Raw genomic sequence first — 21,175 nt, 5'->3', positions numbered from 1 at the left:
ATTACGTGTTGCAATTTGTAATAGGTAGGTATTAGACTTTTTAGCTCAAAATTGTTATCATAATATATTCTAAATAGTCGTAATTTAAAAGTTTGACTAATATTTTATAGATGTAAATAAGCAATGCAGTTGTTATTGGCATCTAGAATTGATATTTATAAATAATATAAAGTTTCGTGTAATTTAAATACACTTACACTTACAATTTATTAATTTATCTTGTTGAAGCTAAATTAGAACAAAGTAATTATGCAAATCATTTACTAAAATTTCTATGAGCTACTTTTAATTAAAATTAATATTGAATATTATACATCTTAATGTTTCATAATTGTGTCTAAAATCAGTTGATTTATTGCATTTTAACTTTACCCAGTTTCAGTTTCAATTAAAAAATAAAAATTTACATACATTTTTAGTTTTTATACTAACCTCTATTGTTAACGAGATGGACTCTTTCAGTGAACATGTTATAGTAGATGACTAACAGCTTTTTTTTAGAAGCAGCATTTATAAATTGTCCTGCCCATATTTTATGCTCAATAGTTATTTCTAAAATCTTTTTCGTAATACTTTATACCTAAGAAACGTAGATAATATTATAATAATAATTATTATATTTTAAAAATAATGAAAATCAAAAGTGTAAAACTAAATAATAAAGTGTGTAATATAAGGGCTGACATTTATTTGAGTCCCGCTAATACTTTTGGGTTATCGGAGTTAAGTCCAACCAATATTGATAGGTTGTTCGAGTTGAGTCCCTTCAGCCTATTATTAATATAATATATTGATTGCTTATATTGTTTTTAATAATAATAATAATAACGTTTTTAAAATTATAATAATTATATGTATTCCCAGAAGCGAGTCCACAAGAATAAAAATATTTGGATGACCCGAATGAAAAAAACCATTTAATTTTGAATGAATTTTACTGTTATCACGTTTTATCTATACGGACTCAATTCAAAGATATTAAGATAATAAGCTGGACACAATTTAAACACATAAAAGTAGCATGGACTCAATTCAATATCACCGGTATTGATTCCTTATTTTCTAAAATTGTCTTAAGTTATATTTTAATCTGAATAAATTCTATAGCAATTACTATACTTGCAGGACATCACTTTTTGCCACGATGTGAATTTCGACAGTGTTACAATTATTATAAACCGTTTATAAATTTTAGGTAAATTCGTCAACGCCGAGTGAAAAATGAAATAAATTTGTGTAGTGTATTACACAAATTGTGTTTATGGACTACACGTACGATTCAAGAATATAATTGTATATATATATATATAAGTTTAATATATTCTTTAAATCATAAATATTTATTGAAATATTTACTCTTTGAGCTGTATTTTTCATGCAAACTGCTAATATTTAAAAATTCGTACTTGTTGTTATAAAAGTCTATACAAATTAAAACATTTAGCAAGGGTGCCAATTTCGTTTTAAAAAAGGGTTACCAAATTTTCCATCGCCAGAACACAGTAAAAACCGTGAAATGTATTACTGTTTTAAAAGATTGAGTGGCCTAGGGGTGGTCAGCGAGAATAGACTCGCAAGACGTCAAATATATAAATAAATAAAGAAGAACCGAAATAAAAAAGGTCATATTAATATATATATATATATTTTTCCTGTTTTTGTAAAAATGTTTTGTATCTTACAATAAAATGCGAGCCACGTGAATCTATGACGAAAACCGCAATTTGGCAACCCCTGTTATAGTCTATTTATAGAAGTCTCACCAACACCCAGATAACGCTAAGAATGAAGTTTTAATAATCCAATTTGATAGAATATAGACTATACTCGTAGATGGTAGTTACAAATACAAACTCTTTACGATATTGATTAGATTTTCGAATAGCCATATACCCATGATATACCTATTTAGTTATATTTTATGTTTGACTATTGTATACATTATTGCACACCGCACAAATGTCAAGTACATAAACATATCTGTAGTTCGACAGGTAATGGTGCGCGCGAAGCATTTTGGTAACTATTATCAAGGATTTTTATTGTCCGTATATACAATATCAATTTTTATGATTAAGTTAGTTATAAATCACAACAAAAAACTAAATTTTATTTTGAAAAAATAGATTTTGTTAAACAAAAAATGCAATCTCATTTCTGATTTTCTATTATATTTAATTAAAGAAATATAATATAAATCTAAATGTACATACATATATTTCCTTATCTATTCCAATTTTCTTACAAAATAATTAAAGAATTGTTACATTTAATATTTGCTTAATTGTTAACATGTATTACTTATGGTCATTAATCATTATACTGAATAATATGGATATATAGATACTAAAAAGAACATAAATTAAAAATAATAATTTTGAAAAAAATAACTGTAACCTTGACTGTGAATATAGTTTATTGACTATACATTTTCAGCAATTATATTTAAAAAAAAATGTTAGACCCCCCGCCTTGAATTTTTTTTCAGTTATTGGATAATAAGAAGGGGTACTGAATCAACTCATCCAAAACAACCGATTGAAAAAGTTTAGAAAAAAATATTTTATTTTTTTGTTCATATGTTGTACTGTTGAGAATACAGTAAGCGGTCATCGGTGGTCCATGTGCTTCAATATAAGTGCCTGCAAAATTAATTTAGATTAGATAAGTTGAATTTTTATCTATATAAATTCTTAAAACTCGTTTATAATGTTTATATATAAATAATATGAAGGTAAGATTTTACCACAAACCCTGTAACATTATATTCATGCAATGATTCCGGATGGCCATTCGAGACGATCACTACTTAAATTTGAGGCCAATACTGATCCAAATTATTTGTGTATATAATTATTGAATTTTTACTTGATTATTATAAACACAAATTATAAGTCAACAGAGCCCCGATACGATATGCAACGATCACCGGTACAGATGAGTACAGGAACCGCAGTGACCGGACTGCGCCTTACCATCCATCACCACGTCCAAAAACGACTTTGTTTTTATTTTTATGATTGTATGATGTCATCGGTGCTTCACATATTTTTAAACATTACTTTACTTGACATAGTGACATCACCACTCACCAGCACTAACATACCGTTGTCTATTTATTTTATTGACGATAAAACACTACTTCCTGAAAATATAGACCAACTCTTGATTGTTTGATTCTTTATTCTAACCACGCGAACTCAACTCCACGCCCCCACACCAACCGTCGTAACCGCTTCAACCCAGTTATTAATTTATTATTAGGAAACAAATTACATGATTGCAATATATTACATTTATACATATATTCATATCGACCATATTTTATTATTTTTAGTTAATATTGGTAAACAATAATACATACGTCTCAAATATATGCTGTACCATTCTGATATTCCTGTAAAAATAAACTAAATTGTGATAGTTATCTACATTTTAATGCTATAATATTATTATTTTGTAAAGTAGTGTGGAAATTTATAACTAAAAAAATATCAAGAAAATTAATAGTAGTAACAAAATATTATTTAGATAAGCATGAGGTAACATAAATGGAAAAACAAATTAACATAGATAAAGAACATAGTCAATTACTAAATGTTTTACACTTATTTATTTTTGTATTTCTTATTGTATTAGTATATAATGGCATTACGTCATAATGCATATGAAAATAACAAATTGATCTGATTGCCTTTTATTATAATCGTGCATAAAATCACCGATTTTATTTTTATGGAATATGCAAAAAATAAAATATCATAATACATTTTACAATTGTACCAAAACCTCTGTTTAAAACTTAATACAAATTAATTATACCATCTCATAGATAGAAAACCTAACCTTCTATATTAATCTTGCCTATTTATGTACTTGTAGTTACTGGCAATATTCCAATTACCAATGACTATCTAAAAACTTTACCTTAAATATTTAAAAGGAATAATAGTAAAATATTTTAAGTAACGATTCCTAAACATAGTATAATTTTCTAAATATTTTAACTGTTATTGACTTTTTAATCTTTGATTTTATTCCTATTAATGTAGATAAAAATAATAACTTCAGTCAAAAAGTTTAAAAATGTAATTCAATATCCTACAAAAGTAGTTCTTAGAAGTATACGAATATATTTAAAATACATAGACACGGTCTATATATTTATAAGCATTCGAAGTTGAAATTTAGTCAAAATCACGAAAATTTGTAGACACTTTTGCAGTTGAAAATTTACAAAATGTGAAATCTTTACAACAGGGGTTTGGAAATGTAATACCTACGAAGTTTCTCATAAGTAATTCATAACTATAATAATTAAAAAATAAGTAAGCTTAATATTTTAAGTTCAAATTATGACTATATTTATATTTATATTTACGATGATTAAAAACTTAATTTATTTAGTTATAATTCGAACATATGAAACTTCATACTTTTACGTGTATTATCAATTTTACTATGTATATTCAAATGCAATGACATTTTAAAAATATAAATAGCTAATTCAAGGCTATTTTCTAAGTTATATTTTATACTATACAATTATTGAAACAGTTTTGAGGTGAGATGACTTCAAAGTTAATAACAATAATATGACTCTGTATTATTATATTAATTATAGTATTATAAACTAAATACTAAAACGTAATATAACATATGAAAATATGTTGTGATTACGATAAAAATTATATAAAATTACCGTAATACTAATTACTAATATTAAAATACATATTTTGAAGAGCAATATAAAAAATTATCCTTAGCGATTAGGCTGATAACACGTCTCTGCTCACAATAGTTTTTCGTATACATTGTTATTATATCATTGAATTCTTAAATAATACGATCATTCCTGTGACGGCGTGACCAACTCGAAATAGAGTAGGTATATATTATATTATAATTTAATGAAACAATTCAAATTTAAACATTAGTATTTGTAAGATGATTTTTTTATACAAGTCAAAAATATATTCTGCTAGTCATTAGTAGTTTTATACTTTATATTAGTTTTAAATGAGTTAAAATTATCGAAATGTACATAATTTTTTTAGATATTTAAAGTAGAAAACGTAATTCAACGGTTTTATACACAATTAATTAAAAACACACTTACTCTGAACTACCTTCTCTGTAATAAAAAAATGTATAAATTGTTATTTTAATGTGATATAATTAGTATTTTATTTTTTATTTTTATTTATTCTTCAAGAAGATAATGGTACATATACCATTAACCGTTAGGACCATAATCATAACGTATCAGCAAGTATAAAATATAAACAAAATATACAGATAGGCTTTTAAAATTTTCTGTTATGATGCTACTTGCGAAGAATTAACAAGTTTGTTTATGTGAATATGTCGACCGGATTAATGATAATAATAATCATACCCAATTGACACACAGACCTCTTATTGAACGGTTTTATACCCATGGTACTCAGTAAGTAAGTAATAATTTAAAAGGAAGATGATCATTATAACAATATTACGTGACACAAATTTCATAAGTCGAATTACAAAGTTCCAAATATTAAATTCACAAAAATATGTATAAATATAGATATAAATATTATACATAATGTACTTACTTATATACACTAGAAACAAAATAATAAATTTACTAATGAATTAATAATATATTATACTTTATGATGCTATCTCACAGTATTATAAAAATAGCAATGACATAATATTGCCTTTATACGTATATATCAATATTTAGAATTTTAGAAAGATTAACCGATGGGAGTTGAACGTTTACGAGACATTATGATAATTGTTATCTTTTAAATTCTAAGTGGAGCAATGTAAGGATTTATTTATTCAATTACTGACAATTAAAATTAAAATTAAAAAAAATTAAATAATATCATTCAAGAATTGACTTTTATACAATTTTAAAATATTAACAAACATTAAATGGAAAACAGAAAAAAATTATTCCTAATATACAGGTATAATTTTAAAAGTTAGTGTAAGATAGTTCAACATTGGAACCCTCATCATTTTTAGAACGGCTCATTAGCAACATTTTTGTGTATACCATGTGTTCAATTTTAAAGGTAACAGAAAATATTTCAAACGCAAGTTTGATTTGGAATTTTTTTTCTGTGTACAAGACATATGAATAATACATCTGTTTTTGACAAACTCTAATTTTTAACTATTTTTATCTGCTTATAAGCAGTGAAATAAAAATGTCTTAAATAGAAACCACTATTGATACTGGATTTGGATTAATTTATTTTTGCTGAGTAACTTTGATATTTACAGTTTTTCGATATCTTCGAAATTGACGTTTGAAGGACTTTCGAAAGTTTTAAATTAGATTATTCGTAATCAAAAATATTTATCAATTAAATAAAAAATAATAATATAATTTTTATTAGATGCCACATCTATAAGTTTAAAATCAAAGCTATAAACTTAATTTAATAGTTTATTACGTACTCTTTTTTACTATAATATTATAAAAAAAAAAGTAATTAATAATTGTAATAAAATATTCATAGATATACATTTTTGTGTTTGATATTAATATATTTAAGTCGATATCTCTATTAATAACGATTAATATAATTTATAAATTATTAGAATTTCAATATTTTCAGTTATTCATTAAGATATTTACTCAAAATTCAAAGTATAATATCTACTTTTAAACTATGTAAAAAAATTACATGTAGTAATCAAAAAGTTCTATAGTAGAACCATTTGGTTGTTAAGTTATATTATTGTAATCAGTTAGAACTTTTTTAGCCTTTAATAAATGTATAATCTCAGAAACACATGAAATTTGGTATTATAACAATTAATAATATTAAACCATCAAATGAGTATTACATTTTTACACACTGAATATAAGAAATTAGTTTTTGAAAATCTGTACTTTATTTTACCACGTAGACTGAGCCTATTGGTGTTAAAACTGTAGTTTAGAACCAAACAGTCCTTGTTAGATCACATTTAACTGTATTTATTAAGCATCAATTGGTGTACTAATTAAATATTAATTTAAAAAATAATAATTACAATAGGTACGTTCTGCAAAAAAAAAAGTTCTAGTTAGATAACAATTAAAAAATAACTGTATTTATTAAGCCTAAATTAGTTAACTAATTAAATATTTATTTAAAAAATGTAATAATTACCATCAAATTGAGCTGCAAACACTAAAACCATATTTATTAGTAATAAAGTAATATAAACAATAAACAATAAATTAAGATGAGAGTATAGGGAAATTTGGTAGGAGTAAATTTTTAAAATTTAGTGACTTATTGGTTTCGATTATACTGTAACACTTAAAAAACTTTTTTAAAAACAAAAAAAAAACAAAAACAGATAAAATAAGTTATAGGTAGATTTATAAAAGTATATCATTATTTAGAATTTTAGAAAGATAACAATAGGAAACAATAGGTAACAATAAGATTCTGAATGACAATATGTGTGTGAACATAGTGGTATATTTTTAATCATATTTAGTGACGTAACATTCATACATTAACCAGTGTGTGATATGTTTCTTAAACAATGGCAATGGCATGTTTGCTAATTAAGTTGGCATTCAATTGAAAATCTGAAACCCTATGAAATCAAAAACCTTTCGACAGCCGATTTTTTTTGGCCAAAATTGAGAATGTTTATTTAGTGCGTACCTAGTATTGACACTATGGTTCAAAGGGAGCAGTATATTGTTGTTTTTTATATACACAATGCTTATTTTAAAGTGCAGGTTTTTAATATTCAATACATTGAACTCTTTAAATATTTTTTCGGTTGGATATCTACGGTCTTTTTTAGTTGCAACTTTGATAATTGTGTTTTGACATGTCTGAAGTAGGGAGAGAACATTATCATAGGCTCCACCCCAACCTATTAAACCATTATATGTAATTTGCGATTCAACAAGAGCTAAGTAAAATATTCTAATATCTTTAGGTGGTAGAATATCACGAAGTTGTTTTATTATATAAATTAATTTTTTCAACTTATTGCAAACAGATGCAATTTGATTTTTCCACTTCAAATCAGAGCACATTTCAATACCTAGATATTTGAAATTTTTAACTATACTGATTGATTTGCAATGACATATGGGTGTCTGAAATCTGACATGTGACATTTGGTTGTTAAGTTATTTTTTTGTAATCTTTATTAGCCTATAATAAAAGTATGATTTCAGAAAAACATGCAAATGTGGTATAACAATTAATAATATTAAACCATCAAATGAGTATTATATATTTACACACTGAATATAAGAAATTATTTTTTGGTAATCTGTGCATTATTTTACCACGTAGACTGAGCATATTGGTGTTAAAACTATAGTTTAAAACCAAACAGTCCTTGTTAGATCACATTTAACTGTATTTATTAAGCATCGATTGGTTTACTAATTAAATATTAATTTAAAAAATAATAATTACAACTAGCACGTACTGCAAAAAAAAAAAAGTTCTAGTTAGATAACAATTAAAAAATAACTGTATTTATTAAGCATAAATTAGTTAACTAATTAAATATTTATTTAAAAAATGTAATAATTACGATTAGGTGGAACTGCAAAAAAAAATTACTATATTTATTAGTAATAAAGTAATATAAACAATAAATAATAAATTAAGATGAGAGTATAGGAAAATTTAGTAGGAGTAAATTTTTAAAATTTAGCAACTAATTGGTTTCGATTAAACTGTAAGTGTTAAATGGTTGTAAGCGCTGAATGAAAAAAATAATAGAACTGATGATTATGTCTACTGTATTGTAGATTTGAGAATGTTTAAAATACAGCATTTTTTCTATTCCAATAAATAAAATAAAATACATTTATTAAAATTCTATTTTCAAAATCAAAAACTGTAGGCGTTATTTCACGTAAAATACCATAATTATATATATTAAATAAAAGAATAATACGTACCTACCATTCCTGCAGGCAATTCATTTTAGTTTAATTTTCGTTTGAATAAAACAACATATTATCTTAAAATTATATTTATAAATATTTATTTAATCATTTACTTATTTGAATGACGTCAAACATTTTAAATTTTATATTCTGAAGCAGAATATTTTTCAGAGTATTTCGATGTATCAAAATTGAAATTCGGTGAGCAGAGTGGAAAGATATTATTCCAAACCATACCACGTAAAATGTTGGTCTACTAATTAGCAAACTTTAAGTTTAAATATGTACAATGTTATAATTAGAGCACAGTAATTAATGTATTTGCATATTTGTTTAAAAAAATAGACATGGCAAATCGGATTCGATACATTTTTATTGCACATTTCTGTATTTTGTTAATATTTATACATTTTAATTACATATATTTAATTAATAAAAAAAATGAAATTATATGATATAACTTATAATTAATAATATATAACTTATAAACTATGCGTCAGAATTTCAATTTTTATATATCGAAATAAACTAAAATATTTTTGGTTCAAAATATAAAATTAAAATTGCATACTGCCATTCAAAAAAGTAAAAATCATAAAAATAATTTTTTCCTAAAATGATGTTATATAGATGTTGAATTTAATTCACTGGAAATCATGTAAAAATATACTTTCAAAAACGAAATTGCATACATAAAAATAAAATAATAATAATATATACGTACTTTGTATTCGAACTAAAAAAGAAATTGCAATTGTTACTAACAAGTTATTAATAATAGCTATTGAGGTGTTCCTATTAAAAGGACGTTATACCAGTCTCTGTCCTTTTAACATACATCATAGCAAATTTGATTTCAGTTGCACACATTTTTTGATGTTAGCTTTAGAGTAAATTAACCTATTATCAAATTTAAGGTAAGAATATTATCTAAGAAATGTCATATTTTTAGGGGTCAAAAGTAATTCATTTCCAATAATTCTTATTTCTTAGTTAATGGACACATATTATAAAAAGACAAGAAAGTTAATGTAACATGTTTCAATCAAAATAAATAAAATATTTTTATGTTATTAATAAACAAATTAAATGTTAGGTTTTGATTTAAGTAATTATTTTTTTTAAATATTTATGGCAATAAAAATATTCTATCATTCAACACTTTAAATATATATAAAAGGTTTCTTTTAAATTATTTATACTGCTAATAAAAAACAAACTCGTACATAAATAAAAAAAAATTTCTACAACCAATTATTTTAAGTGTTGTAGTCAAGAACTTAATAGTACTATTAGATCTAATAATTCCATGTCTGACAACAACAAAAATTAGCTTTGCGAGAATAAGTATTGCATTAATATTCCGATTTATCCACCTATCAACATTGACCACACATTTTACCAGTTAGATTAAAATGTATACTAGAAAAGCCTCAATATTACAAATACAAACATTGGTTACAGTTTCGAAAAAAAATAAATTAAAAACACACATTATTCAAACATCTAGGTTCAGAATCTAAAATTGTAGGCCGCGTTTCATGATGAAATAACTTATAATAATTGTTAATTTATTTAAGAAATAAAGACATAATACGTACGTTCATAGTCTGTGAACAATAATTATTTAAATTATGAGTATGTATATAATATATATATTATATATTGTTATAAGTTTTTATTTAAATCGTGGAAAAAATCAAGATACATTTTATAGTTTGTGTAGAAAGTAGAAATAATTTTAAGATATTTATAAAACCATCTCTGAAATCTCTAATCATATTTATTTTAAATTCCTAACAATGTATATGGACACGTAAAAGTCGTACAATACTTATTGAAAAAAAAATTGAATTGTATAATAACTCTTATTAAAACAAAATAGAGTGATAAAATTGTTCTGAAATTGTTTATTCATGTTTCTTAGTAAGAAAAGTAAAGGTATTTTTGGTTTTGGAAATACATTTATATAATATGTTATTAAACACCAAAAATGTGAATTTGAAATAAGACACATTCATTTTAGTCATATTTGAAACTAGCGGCCTCGTCAAATCTAAATACAAAATGTTACAAATGCCACTACTGATGTAAAGTGTAAGAGAATCATAAACGATCAAATATAAATAGTTGGTACAAATCTCAAGTGATAAAGGTCATCGACTTAATCGTTTAGTTAGATACCATTTGCTTTTCCTCAATGGGCAATACTGAATTTCGAATTTAGTATAGTATTAGTTAAGATAATTTAAATCTTCCAATAGTCAATAATTTAGTGTTTATAATATGATGAAGGTCGGTTATGGTGACGTAGGTCGCAGAATAGGCTAATCATCAAACATTAAAATCAAGTATTGAAGATTAAATTTTAAATTTTATAAAAATTAAATTAAAAATTAGTTATTACATCTACGTACCTCTAATAATATCTAAAAAAATGTAATTATAATCGTTATTAATTAGTTATAATAATCAATAACTATTGAAATGTATAATGAACTATGAGTTATCAAAATTTCAAAATATTCAGTAATTCCGTAAGAAAGCTACTTAAACTTCAAACTTTAATATATTTTTTTAGAGTAAAAATAAATGTCAGTTAGCAATCAAAAACTTTTAAGTAAAACCATTAAATTCGGTTGATAAATTTTTTTTTTTATTTTTTTTATTAGAAGTTTTTTTAAATGCAAGTTTTCAGAGAATGAAATTTTAATATTATAATTATTAATAATATTGTTCTATCAAATTAGTAATAAATTATTTACAAAACGAAAATAAGATATGACTTTTCGATAATGTCTAATTTATTCCATCATACAGATGAAACCTATAGTATTTTAACACTATAGTTTAGAACCAAACAGTTCTATTTAGTTCACAATTAAATAATGACTGAATTAAATATAAATTTAAAAAAATATAATAATTACATACTTAATTGATCTACAAAAATAAAATGTATTGTTATAGTTAGTGATAAAGTAATATAAGAAAAAACAATAACACAATATGTATTATAAATTATCTTAATTGATGTTTACTCTTAAATAATAAAAGTTATCGACATGTTTAAAATTGTACGTTTCGGCTATCAAATCGTTGTTAACGGTACCTATAGCCATCAAATCCCCCTTTAGAATTTGTATAGGTACAGTTTCTAGAGTTGGGTGTAATTTATTTTTTCTAATTCTTCGTAGAATTCAAATGAATTCTTTGATGTCACAGTTTTCTTCCTCAGTTGGAGCGTCTTAATTTATTACCACAATATCCCATAAATTCTCTTCCATTTTTCAAACGCACAGACGATCGCTTACTGGCGTAAAGCCTTTTACAAGAAGTGGTACTATTGCGACATTGACAATAAACCCAACTTCAAATACATAATCCATTAGAAAATATTGTGAAATTTTTAGATATAATACTGCGATTATCAAGCCACAGTACTTGTAGTGCAACAACAGGTTGTTTCTACTTTTGTATTTGGTCTGTAACAGTTTTCATGGCACCCGGATTAAAATATTAAACACACATTGTTCAAAATTCTCCAATTAGAATCTAAAATTATAGGCCAAGTTGCAAACGAAATACCTTAATTATATAAAAAATAAATAAACATACGTACGTTTTTGATCTGTGAAAAATAGTTGTTGAGTTAATTTTTAATATGTACAAATTATTTACAATCTCCTGGCCGCTATTCCACCCGTTACGGCGTTACACGATATATATACAGATTTTCATTTATTTCGCATAAAATTAATTTTTAGCAGTGAGGTACTAAGTATAATTTATTAATTTATCATTTTGTGTATTGTACGTATAAATAAACATATCTTTGATTAATTTGAAAAGTTTTTCTTCATATTAATTTTAAAAAATACATCGTAACTATCCAAATGCAAATAATTCAATTGTATACATCAGAAAAAACATGAAATATAAAACAATAAATAAATAAAAATGGATAATATTTACCAATACTCTCTGCAAATATAGATATATATATATATATATATAATATCGTAGTATTAATCAAATTTACAATATTATTCTATGCGATGATCTACATGCTAATGTTTGCATATTGATAATATATTAGATGATTGTTTTATCAAGCAACACTAATATATCCAAAATTATAAACGTTTTTTGAAAATATATTTTCTGCATAGTTTGAGGTTAATAAAAAAACACGTTTTTCTAAAAAAGTATATATTTCACTATTATTCATCAGTATCGTTTTTTTACTTTTATAAAAATAACAACAAACGTATTTAATAAAATATTCCTAAGCAGAATATTTTTCAGGGTACTTGAATGCATAAGAATTGAAATATGGACGACTTATGTTTTAGTCATAGTCATTTTTTAAAGTTAAGACGATCGGAGTAGTGGACTTACATTTTGCGGGTTACCATACTTGTCTTCATCAAACTTTAAATGCATATAGCTCAAAAACTGCTTTTCCAAATTTTAATTTTTGTGTACCGAAGTATCGTGAAAAATGTTTTGCCAAGGAGTACGCATTAAAAATATATGTCATTAAAAAAGTAAAAAAAATTAAATAAATATATAATAAAAAATAGAAAAAACTATGTAAGATACTATGTAACTATGTATTATTTTCAAAAAGGTTTATAAATTTTGATATAATTAGTGTTGTTTGATAAAAGAATCACCCATTAGACTTTAATATTATGTTCTTTTAATAGTATTATTAAAAAATTCTATTGTTTTAATTTTATTAAGTTTTACGGGAATATGCATTTTAATATTTTTATTCCCTTAAAAAATTGTATATAATAGTTTTGTGAACTTTATGAACAATACCAGAACTTAAGAAGTATAAGAATGTTTTAAAAATATATTCTTTAATATTTCCGTACTCAGATATTTCTAAAAAATTAACATAATGGACTAAATAATTATTGCCACGAAACAAATTTTAAATTTCAAACATAATACAATAATACATTTTAATAAAATAAGACGAAACAAAAATATACATACGTAATGCCCCTAAAAAAAGAGTTAATTTATATATAATACTGAATTGCGCAATTTGTAATAGTGAGATTAATATTTTAAAATTAAAAAATAATAATGACACAAGAGCATATTTGATTTCTTTTTTCATTTATGTAGTATTTTTTGTTTTTGTTATGTAATGATAATGGTTATAACAAAAATTGATAAAATGTATTACGAGAAACGTAATAATAAAACAAACACATTACTTACTATATGTCTCAGCTAAATAAAATAAAAACATTATATATGCATGAGTATAATTTTTATAGTCAATAAAATAAATTTTAATAAACCTTATTAAAACAAAATTTTTGAAGTTTAACTTACTGAATAAATCTATAAAAAAATAGTTAAAATGTTATTTTGTCAAAAACATAATAACAATATAATTTATCATATTATAAACAGTAAACACTAATACAAAATATGTACTAATATAATAGCATTATATTTTACTATAAACTATTTGTAAAATATAGAAATATTGATATAAAAAAAAAAAAAAAATCCAATGTTTTAAAAATGATGAATAAAATATAAATTTAAAAATGTAGGTATTATTTAGAATATGCTTGTATTGTGAACATAAAGCAGTTTATATTATAATTCAATAAACTGCATATAGATACAGAGCCTGATATAGGGAGGCAAACTGGGGCTCTTGCCCCGGAAGTCATGGTAGGGTGGTGCCCAGGTATGTATACAGGGGGGAAGGTCAACCCCCCCACCCCCCCTCAAAAAAATATATTTTCGATTAACGAAAAAAAAAATTGTTTTATTATGTTAATTTGTATTACTAAATTTTGTAATACGAAAATAAAAAAATAAAATAATATTGTATATTGAATATAAATATGCCATCTAGCAGAGGGAATATTAAAAATTAATACTTTTATTGATGAAATTACACGAGACGTAATCAAACAAACAATCAGGATAAACTCTTATATTAGACTGTCTTTGTAAAGAGGCTGATAATAACTATCCATTATAATACACCAAACACAATCAAAAATATAAAAATGGACGAGAAGTGATTAATATACTAATCAATAATACAACATAGAGATCCGAGTTGGAATAAAAAACAATATTATAGCTACGTTACTCCAGCTCCTTGGGTTCCGAATTATTGTATGATATATTCTCAAGATTTTTAACTGGCGCATAATGAAATCAAATGACGACTACTTTATTTCAAATTTCAATTTTAATTTGTGTTACCGCGTTCCAGAGTGGCACTACATCGACAGCACTTGATACCCTTAATTTATTTTTATCTTCAATAAATCTAATTATTAAACTCTTAAATAATTACTTGGCCGTGATTGGTTATCTATAAGAACAAATTTAAAGAGTGATTAACTGTCAGCAATTTATTTTTTCGCCCACTTATTTAATAATGAAACCACTATTAACTTTTGATTTTCGAATGGCAACCTAAATTCAAAATGTACTTATTTTTTTTATGAATTTTAACGTTCATATTATTTTTGTTAAATTCATGAAAAAAGCCCTATTTTTTTATGACATTTAAAATATAAGTTGCCATTTAAAAATCAAAAGTTGATAGTGATTTTACTATTAAATATAAGGGTGAAAAAATAAAAATGTTATATAGTTTTAAAAAGCATGAAATTAAAAATTGAAAAAGTCAACACTTTTTAAAATAAATAGTGTTTAATCTTAAAAATCACCCTATAAAGTATCTGATTAATAGAAATATTTCAATATTTTAATTTTTATCGAAGATCTATATTAAATAATCACCAAAATCATAAACCGCGACTTACAAAATATATAATAATTCTTTAAAACTATACTATTCAGTGGTTTGAATAACTACTTATTACTAAGTAATAAGTTACTTAGATATATATGTATATAGTATATATATATATATATACTTAGTTTTATTATTAATTAAATTCAATAAATTTAAACTAATTAGACATTTCGATATCAAATATATTTGAAAAACAAAAACTTACAGAACAATTCTCTATCTATAAAATAAAACAGTCATGTATTAGAAATTCTCGATAATAGTAAAAATAAATTAACACTACGCCGTTATAAATGTGTAAAAGTATTAAAGGTGATTCGAAATCAATAAATATATAGTCTGAAACCGATTACAAGTGTACCCTTTTTCATCATATGTCAAATCAAACAGGAACCAATTAATGTGGGGCTTTTTAAAACATTTTTAAAAATTTTGATCTATTAAATAATTTTTTTTCGAAATTTATAAAAATAAAACTAAAAGAAAAATTTAAAATTTTGCATGTCTATAAATCAGTGGTTGGCCAACCGGCGGCCATCCAGCGAATTCTGCCAGCACCGCTATTGTATACGGCCCACTTTAAATTTTAGAATGACGTAATATTTTTTATACATTTCATTATTTTAAAGTTTTAGACAGTATTTCTTTTTTCATAGTAAATAATTTAAGAGAATACAATTTTTATTTTCGTCCGGCCCGTAAACTTTTTTTTAATTTTTGAATGTGGCCTGAGAGTCAACTAGATAGTCAAAAAGATTTCAACTATTTTAACATAGGTTAATTGTAAAGCTTCAAACTTTTTTTATAGATTTCAATTCAGTTCGATTTGTTTAAAACTAGGTTCGACTTTCTCGACTATAAGTTTTTGTCCAATTTTTGGACTTCAAAGTCTTTGACCAACTTCTAAAAACTACACACAATAAATTTAAATTTAAAAAAATGTGTTGAAATCTGAAGTGGTAAGATTACTGGTTCGTTATTTGTCACAGTAAATAAATTTAATATTTAGTAGTTTATATAGTGAAGTAAATAAATTCTATAGTTTTAAGATATCTTTTTTTTAGTCGATTTATAAAACTTAAAATTTAGTAATCTATTTCATTGATAAATGCTACTACTTTAATCTGTATACCGTTATTATAAAAATCCTATTATATTTATTCAATTAAAAAAAACAAAAAATTTAAAAAATCATCACAGAAAATACATACTAATATTATCTAAAAAACATAGATAAATAATTATTTACAATAATTAAAAGGTAGAAAAGTTAGATCCCCCCCCCCAAAAGCTGTATTTATATATTAACTTTTACCTACAAATAGTTTAAATAAAAATTTAAAAATTATTACAAAATGAAATCAAATAAAGTATTTAATTTTATTAGTAAATAATTAATTTATTATTCGGTTAGCAATAAGCATGATGTTTAAAATAAAAAATGTTTATTTTTCGATATCTTATTAATTTATAAACACGGGAGCCCTGCCACATATTGTACCTAATTACTAATTAGTAATTACAGCACCAACAAACTACATACATAGAGAGATGAGATATTCTAAATTTCTAATAATAAGTAAAACTAAAAAACCAAAATTCATAAACTTTTTTGATCATTTTTTTATACTATATAAAATAACTATATTGATATAAGTAGGTCCCGGATTTCAATGCAAAGTGCATCTTTTTTTGGTTGATCTTACACAATGCTTTCTAAGTACATAATTCGTTTCATGTAACGAGGGTTTCAAAGCTACAAATTGTATTTTGCATTTTTAGCATTATTGGGTCATTTTATTGGTTTTTAATGCATATTTATTCAATATACGATAAATAGAAGATCTTTGGAGTTTGAACAAATTAATATTAAACACGAACATGCTCAAAATGTAGTAAGTACAATAGGCTCTTAAAATTTTAATTTTACATAAATTTTAATCTATATTTTGGTATGTTTAGAATGAATAATATATCCCTAAAACGGCCAAAACGTAAGCATGTCATCCATTTCAAATCTTCAGTTTTTTTTTTTTTTAATAAAATAATAAATAATGATTATAGCTTATTTATAAATTTCAAATTGAATAAAAAAATATAAGTACGGCATTTTAAGGTCATTTTTGTGGTAAAATGCGTTTTTTAAAGGGATTTTTGGCTATTTTTTAGAGCATATTTGTATGGTTTTAAGTGCATTTAAATCCGGGCCCTAGTCATAAGATATTAAATTTAGATACGATGTGTGTAGAAGTCCCCCAAAGTCAGTTTTGAATAATAATTTTTAATCCCCCCCCATAAAATATTCTCAATTACGCCACGCCACTAACCAAAAAGCTCACTTAAACGAGAACACCAAAATCGGTAAAATGTTCTGTCTATCAGGGTAGTTAGAAAAAATTAATGTTTTACCACATAAAAATAAATAATATGATTAGATATACATTAAAATTATGTATAATATATTTTATTGTATCAATAAGTTGTATTAATAGCTATACTGTAATCAACACAAACTACACTGATGGACCAACATGTATAGCAAATCTATTTAGCATGTTTGTGTTTCTAATTTCCCAAATAATATTGTCTCACTATACCTTACGTGTGTGGGTTTTATAATTTATTTAATATAATATAAATCTACTAGGTAGGTATGCAATAGTAATAAGTGTACAAAGTATAGATTAACCGAATTAGTTATGTAAATATTTTAATTTAAAATAAATAGTAGAGCAACTACTATTTTTAGAAAGTTTAAAACTTATAGAATATGACAACTAATGAATAATGACAACTAATTTAGTGCTATACATTAACTAAAATAATATAAATCCACCATAGGTGATATTAAAAATTGTATTTAGTGATTTTTAAATAATTACCCATAAAATCCACTTGCATTTCACTATTTGCATTTAAATCTAGAAATGTATTATATTAATGTAATACAGAGCATTAGTTAATTTAAATTGTTAATCATCTAAACTAAAATATAGGAGAGGGATTGGCACGAGATTCACACTGACATGTTCTTATATATATGTATGTACGAGATATAGGTATTATATTTATAAAGATTATTATGATAATTTGACGATAAGATATAGGCCATAATTCATTTACCTATTTATCTTCTGTTTCCGGCACTTTTTATTAGTTTTCCTTTACGTATTTATTGACTATTTTAAATGAGAAAATTTCAAAATCTGATATCTACAATGTCGAATCTGGGTTCAATTAACTACTTACAGCCGGCCATAACCAGATGACCAGGTGAAACGTATCATCGTCCAATTTTGTATTATTATTTGTTATATTATCGCAACAATTGTTGTTATCAACGTCGTGTGTGTTTTGATTTATATACATATAAATACAATGCTCATTTGATCGCTTATTATTTTATAGGTTATATTATTTTTCTTAGTAATTGGCGTTGGACTAACATATTTTTAAGACGCTCGGTGTATTAATATTATTATTCTGATATTCATAATAAATCATATACAGTCCACTTTACGGATATTACTGTTTTTATTTTATAATTATATATTTATATATTAAAATTGGCAGTAGAATATCCCCCAAAACAGTCGAGATACAACCACATTTATTTAAATCGGCTATCGCTACCAGTGTTGAGACAGAACGCGTTAGGTTAGTGTTGATAATTTAGTGTCACTTCATCAGTCACTAATAAATTGCCACGAAATTCGTCATTTCCATTTTCAGGATAGAAATTAAATTAAATTTAAAAAAAAAAGTTTGTTTTATCATTGCTATGATATTTGGACTAAAACTTTAAACATATATAAATATATATTGTATTGTTATAAAATAATATATAAGTATTATATTTATAAGCATTATTATAATAATTTGATGATAAGCAATAGGCCATAATTCATTTACCTATTTATCTCATGTTTCCGGCACTTTTTTAGTAAGTTTTCCCTTACGTATTTATTGACTATTTTAAGTGAGAAAATTTCAAAAGCTGATATCTACAATGTCGAATCTGAGTTCAATTAACTACTTATCAGAAAATGTATTGAACACAAAAAATTAACCGATTATTTCTGGTTAAAAATATATCCACAGAAAAAAAACCACAGTGACAATCGCTCAAATCGTATGTATAAAAAAAAAATTAAGAGAATGAGATCGCGTTCCTTTTTATAAGTGCAACAGAAACACTTTCCTTTTTTGCTATTGAAACGAGGAATCGGAATGAGTTCCTTTTTCCAACAAGAACGAGGAACGGGCACAAGTTCTCGTTTTTAAAAGGAACTTTACCAACACGGATCGCGACAAATAAGTGTATTATAATGTCGACTGAATTATGATCACTCAAACGTTCGTAATAAATAAACAACCAAAATTGTATCTCAAAACACTTTATTATCACGCAGCGTAATCGAGTGAAACGATCACTACTACTGACTCTTCTTTGGTCATCACATTATCCTTATACATATATTAATTATATTATATTGTAGCTTTTATGTTTAGCCTAGTTATCTTATTGCGTATGCATAAAATATACCAGTTGTAATATAATTGTTGCCTTACCCTAATTATAATATGCTTAAAAATGATTATACTAACTTACTGTTAACCTGTTAACTGTTTTCTTGACCTAGTTTTTAAATGCTTACATCTCTTATTATTACATATTTTATTGAATGCTTAATGTAACAATAATTATTCCTCCCGCATAGAATCTTTTTTGATTACGAGTGTGACATGTATAATGGAAACAACAGTTAAAGTTAAAGTCGGTAGTCTAATACCGTAACCTATTATACTATTAAAAACAGGTATAAGACAAAGTTACGCTTTGTTACCAAATCCGTTTGATAAGGTATTGGAAAATTTATGAAGGAGAATGGAGATGAATATGGTTTTAAATTTCAAAAATCATCCAGAGGGCTATTACTTATTAGCATTATATGTAAATAATGTAGTGTTACTTGAGGTAATTTACTACACTGAACTGACCAAACAATTAAAACTTAAGTAACTAAAATTCCATACTTATAAATAGGGTGCGGATTTGTATGTATTTACATATTTGTCGTGAATTATAATATTTGAATGATTCCTTTACAGAAATATGTTACATGACTATCTGATTATTTTAAGCTATGGTTGATATTACATATTTTTACATATTTAATCTAAATTACATATTTTTACATATTTTACTGATATTACATATTTTTGTTAAATATTGAGCTATTTACAGAATTAGTAATGTATCGCCGTTTTATATTATGAGTTGTTATTTTGAGATTCAAACTCCAATGAATGAATACTTACTAATTACTTTGAAATTTTTAGATTTTAATTTTTAATTTTAATGTATTCCTAATTAATATTAATAAAATAATAATATAATGTAGTGTTGTATAATTTATATTTACGTACTT

General features: G+C 24.3%; 1 long non-coding RNA gene across 1 annotated transcript in view; it reads right to left on the bottom strand.

The window, feature by feature from the left end:
- Positions 1–2,286: 2,286 nt before the first annotated feature.
- LOC132929779 (uncharacterized) overlaps positions 2,287–21,175 on the bottom strand; it is a 28,833-nt gene continuing 9,944 nt past the window's right edge. Inside the window, exons 2-3 of the long non-coding RNA XR_009662154.1 lie at positions 3,365–3,397; positions 2,287–2,642 (exon numbers count right to left, since the gene is read on the bottom strand). This is a non-coding gene — a long non-coding RNA (uncharacterized LOC132929779). The remainder of the gene's footprint in view (positions 2,643–3,364; positions 3,398–21,175) is intronic.

The sequence above is a fragment of the Rhopalosiphum padi genome, chromosome 4 (assembly GCF_020882245.1).
Source record: "Rhopalosiphum padi isolate XX-2018 chromosome 4, ASM2088224v1, whole genome shotgun sequence".
Classification (NCBI taxonomy): Eukaryota; Metazoa; Arthropoda; class Insecta; order Hemiptera; family Aphididae; genus Rhopalosiphum; species Rhopalosiphum padi.
The sequence above is the reverse complement of the archived record's forward strand: the minus strand, read 5'-3'. Positions and strand labels throughout refer to the sequence as shown.